A 6,932-nucleotide genomic window follows, 5' to 3' on the forward strand; every position below is an offset into this window, starting at 1 on the left:
GGACACATAGCCCGTATGCGGCAAGGGTGATAACCGGAATACGAAGGTGGCATCCTTCTACTAGTAGAAAGGGTTAGTGATTTTTCGTAGTATGATTGATCATCGTATGCGGTGGCTCCAGTGAATGTCCTATTCTTCCATTTGAAATTGTGATGCAATACTGTAACCCAAGCCTAGTTGCTGGGTTTACCATTAAGGTATTTGCAGGATAATAAATCCACTAAAGAATTGTTTTCGAAAGAAGGTGTGTATCATCGAGGAAAACTATTTTTGAAATAAACATATTTATCATATATGGTATTATATTTGAGTTTATCATACAATCATTTCATATTGTACATTATTATGCTGGGCATTATAGTTCACACTTGTTTTCTTAAATGGACACAACACAACAGTGAATCAAGATGCCTATCATGAGACTTACATCCAGGAAACGAGTAAGAAATGGCCAGCTGTTCCGTAGGATATTTGGTGATGTACCTCAGGTAGATCGAATAAGCTAGATTGGTTGTCAGTTGTTTTTAGTCCGGCTTATTTACAAGTATGACTTATGTATGATAATAAATAAGAAACGGATATTTGGCTGACGGACTAACCTTACTTAAAGGTTATTTCTGCGGTAAGACTTATTCACTTTTGGCTTGTAATAATTAATCACTTTGTGGATTGATATACTCTAGTAATGAACGGTTCGTTTCCAAGATAATAACCTATAAGTGTGTGTGTGATAAGTGTGAGGTCGTAAAGGTGTGAGTATTTATATATTGTCGTATGAGATAAGTGTTATACATGATTCAAGACGATGTCATCTCCTAGATCCCTGACCCCGAATTTTGGGGCGCCACAAAAAGGGTGATAAGAAGTGGAAGTCTGAGGGTGTTATCGACAAGGCGGATCAAGAAAAATCCAGCCAGAAGTTTCAGAAATGGTTTGGACGAAAGAGGAATAAAAGATTCAGGAGACAGAGTTTCTCTTATGCTAGGCCTAGTGCTACTTCAGTTGCTTCCACTCCGGCCCAGTTAGTCAAGTCGGCAGTGGATTGTAAGTTTTGTGGCAGAGGACATAGTGACAAGTGTAAAGGGAATATTCAATGCTTCAAATGTGTTCATAAAGGTCATTATGTGTAAGAATGTAAGTCAGAAAAACACAGGAGTTACTTGTTATAACTGTGGAAAGGTTGGACATATTACGAGAAAGTGTGGAACGGCTACTCAAGGTACTGCATCCCAAGGACCAGCATCCAGCACAGCTAGAGCCGGAACTTATAAGATGACCAAGAGGTATAATGCGCAGGACTCGGATGTAGTTGCAGGTATGCTTTCTCTCAACTCCGTACCTGTTAAAATTTTATTTGATTCAGGAGCGTCTAAGTCCTTTTTATCAAAGGAATGTGTGAATAAAATGGATTTAATGTTAGAAAACTTAGCTGAGCCCTTGACATAGAAGTGGCCAATCAGGATAAAGTTTCAGTGAGTCAATTTTGTCCCAAATGTCAACTTGAAATCCACGGGCTTACTTTTTTGGATGATCTAATTCCCTTTAAGTTAGGAGAGTTCGATGTGATTTTAGGAATGGATTGGTCGTCCCAACATAAGGCAAATATTGACTGTAACAAAAAGAAGATTGTGATGTTTAAAGAGGATAACACCAGGGTAAATTATCAAGGACAAAGGCAGGAAAAGAAATTTCTCTCGATACTAAAGGCAAAGAAACTATTAAGACGAGGATGCGAGGTTTACTTAGCCCATATAGTAAACGCTGAGAAAGAGGTACCTAATCTGGACGAGATTCTAATAGTAAGGGAATTTCCAGATATTTTTCCAAATGAGTTGTCAGGATTCCCACCAGATCGTGAGATCGAGTTTTCTATTGACCTAGTTCCCGGAGCAGAACCAGTTTCAAAGGCTCCATATCATGTGGCCCCAATAGAGATGAAAGAATTAGCTAAGCAACTTCAGGAAATGCTGATTAAAGGAGTGATTAGGCCAAGTGTATCCCCGTGGGGTGCCCTAGTGCTATTTGTACAGAAGAAAAAGACAGTATGAGGCTGTGTATTGATTATCAGGAGTTGAATAAGGTAACCATCAAAAATAAGTATCCCCTACCCAAGATTGATGATTTGTTTGACCAGCTTAAGGGAGCATGTTATTTCTCGAAGATTGACCTAAGATCGGGATATCATCAGTTGAAGATTAAAAATGAAGACATACCAAAAACTGCATTCAGAACTAGGTAAGGATATTACGAGTTCCAGGTGATTTCATTTGGATTGACCAATGCACCAACAACTTTCATGGATTTAATGAACAGGGTATATAAGGAATACTTGGATAAGTTTATTATTGTATTTATTGATGACATCCTCATCTACTCAAAGACTAAAAAAGACCATGCTGAACACCTGAGGATTCCCCTGCAAAGGCTAAGAGAGAAGCAGTTGTATGTCAAGTTTTCAAAGTGTGAATTTTGGCTAGATAAAATTCATTTTTTGGGTCATATAGTGGGTTAGGATGGAATTAAGGTGGATCATGTAAATATTGAGGCTGTATCCAAGTGGGAACAACCAAAGACCCCGACAAAAGTTAGAAGTTTTCTTTGATTAGCAGGTTGCTACCGGAGATTTGTGAAAGACTTTGCCAATATTACGACTCCATTAACCAAGATGACCAGAAAGAATGAAAAGTTTGTTTGACCCGGGAAATGCCAATAGTGGCCAGTGTCAAGGGAATATTCAATGCTTCAAATGTGGTCATAAGGGTCATTATGCGTCATAATGTAAGTCAGAGAACCCAGGAGTTACTTGTTATAATTGTGGAAAGGTTGGACATATTCCGAGAAACTGTGGAACGGCTACTCAAGGTACTGCATAGCTAGAGCCAACAACCAGCTATCTAGAGAGATCCCACCTCCTCTTGGTAGAAAGCTTGGAGCAACAACATTTAGTGCATTCTTTCTGAAAATACTTTAGTATTTCTGCGAAATATTGGGAATTCATGTAAAGGTGTCGGAGGTTTACTGGAGTTCTCAGGAATTCGACCAGAAAGGCTGTGGCAAGTTCCCACACTGAAAAGTTGTGATGTAACAAGAATGTACTCTGGTCCAGTCCTAAGTCTATTCACACAGTATCAGACCTTGGAGTATCTTGATCTTTCTTATAATGAGCTTCAAGGCAAAATACCTTATGAGTTTGGGGAAATGATAGCCTTGCAAGTTCTTGAGCTAGCACATAACCAGCTCTCTAGGGAAATTCCTTCATCACTTGGTCAACTAAAGAATTTAGGCATGTTTGATGCATCACATAACCGATTGCAGGGGCATATCCCTGATTCATTGTCTCAATTGTCATTCTTGGTTCAAATAGATCTCTCTAACAATGAATTAACCGGGAAGATTCCCCCCGAGGGGACAACTTAGTACCCTACTTGCAAGCCAGTATGCAAACAATCTGGGGCTTTGTGGTGTACCATTGACCGAATGACAGCCTCACAACAAACCAGCAGCAGACCCAAGTGATGGCAAAAAGAAAGGCAGATGAGCTGCCTCTAAAGAAATAACTTTAAATGCAACTAATCTGTCCAAACTTTATGTGTAAGGAGTTTGATAGATGATAGATGTGTATTAGGATGAGATTATTAAGATAATGTTATTTCTTATTTGTTCACGGAAACCAATTAGGAGAGGTGTTATTGGACACACGCTAATGGTGGAGGAATCAGGGCGTCGGAAAGTTAATGATAGTGTAAGTACATTGTTGGTGATATAATATGCATCTTACTTATTCACTGGATTTGAACTTGCGGTAGTTATGTTTGTTATTTAGTTATTATTGAAATGCATAAGGAAAACGATTGTAATTCGCATCAGTCGTATTCTTATTTTTAAGAATTATAGGTTGCAACCTTTTCTTTGCCTCTAATTTAATATATTTATCCTTAGGATTGTTATGTTCTAATTTAATTCACCTTTCTACTTAATTTAATTTGGTGTCTTTAAATTGGTTCCAGGCATCTGTAAATTGGTTCCAGGCATTTCACGTGATATAATATGATAACGTTATTAAGAGGAAGGGATATCCAAATAAAATGAAAGTATAAATAACTCAGGGATGCCTACGTTTCAGTAATTGAATTTAATTGCCTAACATTAAATTGGTGGTCACTGGTAACTTATGTTGATGTTTGAGAGTCTTGCTTTTTTATATTTTCTTAGAAAAGCTTTTAAAATAAATTTAACTTTGAATACTTAAAAAGTCGGGGTAGCTATTATCGAATACAAGCAAAGCAAAGGTCCGTAACCGACATACAACCTCAAGAAACTAAGTTGGAAGCCCGTGTAGCAAAGTTTATTTCTCTCATATTTAACATCGGCATGATGAAGCAACAAATGATGGAAATAGGTTTATTTCTTTGGGTTCCTTCATATCATTGAAAGTGTATTAGGTTATCATTATGCAGCTAGACCCTGTGATAATTTGAATGTAGAATTCAGGTTACTAACAGTACTGTTACGGTAGCTGGGAAACACAATGATTTCAACTTTCTCATTAACCTTACCACTGCTCGTGCAACTGTAGTTTACTTTGCCTTTAGTCAGTGAGAATGTGAAATCCTTCTACACTGCTGCATTAGTTTTTAACAATATATCCAACTCAAGTGACAGTTAATTCTCACTACAATTAATTACTAAACGTATGTGTTGTAATTTTTTCTTTTGTCATGTTTTAAGAATTTGAGGATTAGATAATTCTTCAACCATATAATAGTGGAATGGTATATACTAAAACAGCATCACATTGCATGTATATAATTAACAAGCGAGCAAGAAAAGATAAGCTAACAGTATACTGTTTCTCAATTGTGTGTTCTGTATTCTATAACATGTATTATTTTTGTTCCCCCTGCTGCAAAGATTGCCAAGTGAACATGTTCACAAATCATATTTTACCAATGGAAAAACATTGGCAGCACCAAAATATACATTCTGACAAATTGGATTTAACATAAAACAGGCAAGTAAATGAAGCAAATATGAAAGCCGAATAAAGTATGCAAATGGAAAGAAAATAAAGGGAAGGAATTACAGTTACCACTACCATACATCCCATCAAGCCAATCCTGGCATCAGTACTCATCGGACGTGAGCTTAGCCACCTTGGCATCTATCAAGGCCACACGTAACTCATTCTCCTCATTATTAAATTTCGGCATGAGGAATTTGGATGATTCGAGATCCTGCCAGATCAAAAATTTGGCCAAGTTCGGACTGTGATACCTTCCAAATCCGGGGTCTTGATTCGGGAGTCAGTAGCCAATCATAATCATAAACCAAACTGTATAATATATATATAAGCATGCATTTAAACCCCATTTAACAACTAGGGATCAATCTCAGGTTATGGTATGAAACAAGAATCTAAAACGTAACATAATTATAAATAATCGTAAAGTTATTATAAATTATTCGATCATAAGCATACAAAGAACTGAATGTCTAGTTTAGTTTTACCCATGATGATACATCACACTCTAATAACTTGAGGTGCACGCCTCTTGATAACGCGCTTCTTGCCTACACGAATGATGCGGATATCACTCATAACCTTCATTTGAAAGATATAAAAGGGAAAAACAAGTGTGAGCCAACAATGCTCATCAAGTATAATAATGTATAGCTAACATCAATAACCATAATCAAGGTATGATGATAGGGAATGTATGGAACAATTGTATAACTTGTAATCACGTATTTCACTTTTCTTGTAATTGCGAACTTCAAGATATGGAATATCGTTTATAGCGATCAACAATAAATTAGGTTGGACACTAGAACCAACATATGTACTATACCTTGTTGATCACTCGGGATACAATATAGGTCTATGCCCATACTTAGACCCATAATCATATCGGGTATCCAGGACCATTTTGGCCTAATAAACCATAAGGTCAAGTCCATCCATGGCCCTTTTCGTAACCATCCAATCTATAAGGTAAGCATCCGAACAATTGGCATGCTTAAATGTTATCCTAACATCATAATCTTTTCCCAATAATGAATAATGTGTAAATAAATCAGGATATGATAGGATGCATTCAACTTATCTATAATGTTAGGGAATTTAGTGAGAAACATTATCAAAAGGGATATAATTGAATCAAAAACAACCCAGAACAACAGTCATTTATTCAAGATATCAATAACTATCATAATGAAAGATCAAGAAACATGCATACTAGCATAAACAGGATTTGATATAATAATAAGCAAAATATTTCACTATTCTAAAATTAGAATAAGGGAGGAAACTTTGTTAGGATCAAATGCTTACCACCACACCGAGAGCAGTTACTTATGAAGAAAGCACAACTATAACCTTTATAATGTAGCAGCCAGCACCACGTTTTGATATAGAAAGATGCTAGACACCTCAACAATCACCCCCAGCATTTGCCAGAACTACCAAGTCCCCGTATGAGAAATGCTTGTACCCGTACGAGACAATGGTTGCATATCATGCCTTTGGCATAAATCTCATAAATATGCACGATAGTGGAAATCAAATCCGTGACTTGCTCTAATACCACTTGTTCGGATCAAGCGCTTACCACTATGCCAAAAACAACTACTTATGAAGAAGGTGCAACTATAATCTTTATAGTGTAGCAGCTATCGCCACGTTTCGATATAGAAAGATGCTTGACACTCCAACAAACTTGCATTATATGTGATAAGAACAAACTCTATTACTTTTAGATAACTCTAACTCAAGTCGTCTCGCCCAACTCGTATCTACAAATAAAAGATACTATTTTAATCGCTTATTCAACCTCTTATAAGAATAACTATATATTTTAAACATAACCCATACCCATACGATAACAGTTAATTAGATGAAACAATTAAAACAAAAATTAGGACTCGACTATGCA

The sequence above is a fragment of the Apium graveolens genome, unplaced genomic scaffold (genome assembly GCF_009905375.1).
Source record: "Apium graveolens cultivar Ventura unplaced genomic scaffold, ASM990537v1 ctg2264, whole genome shotgun sequence".
Taxonomy (NCBI): domain Eukaryota; kingdom Viridiplantae; phylum Streptophyta; class Magnoliopsida; order Apiales; family Apiaceae; genus Apium; species Apium graveolens.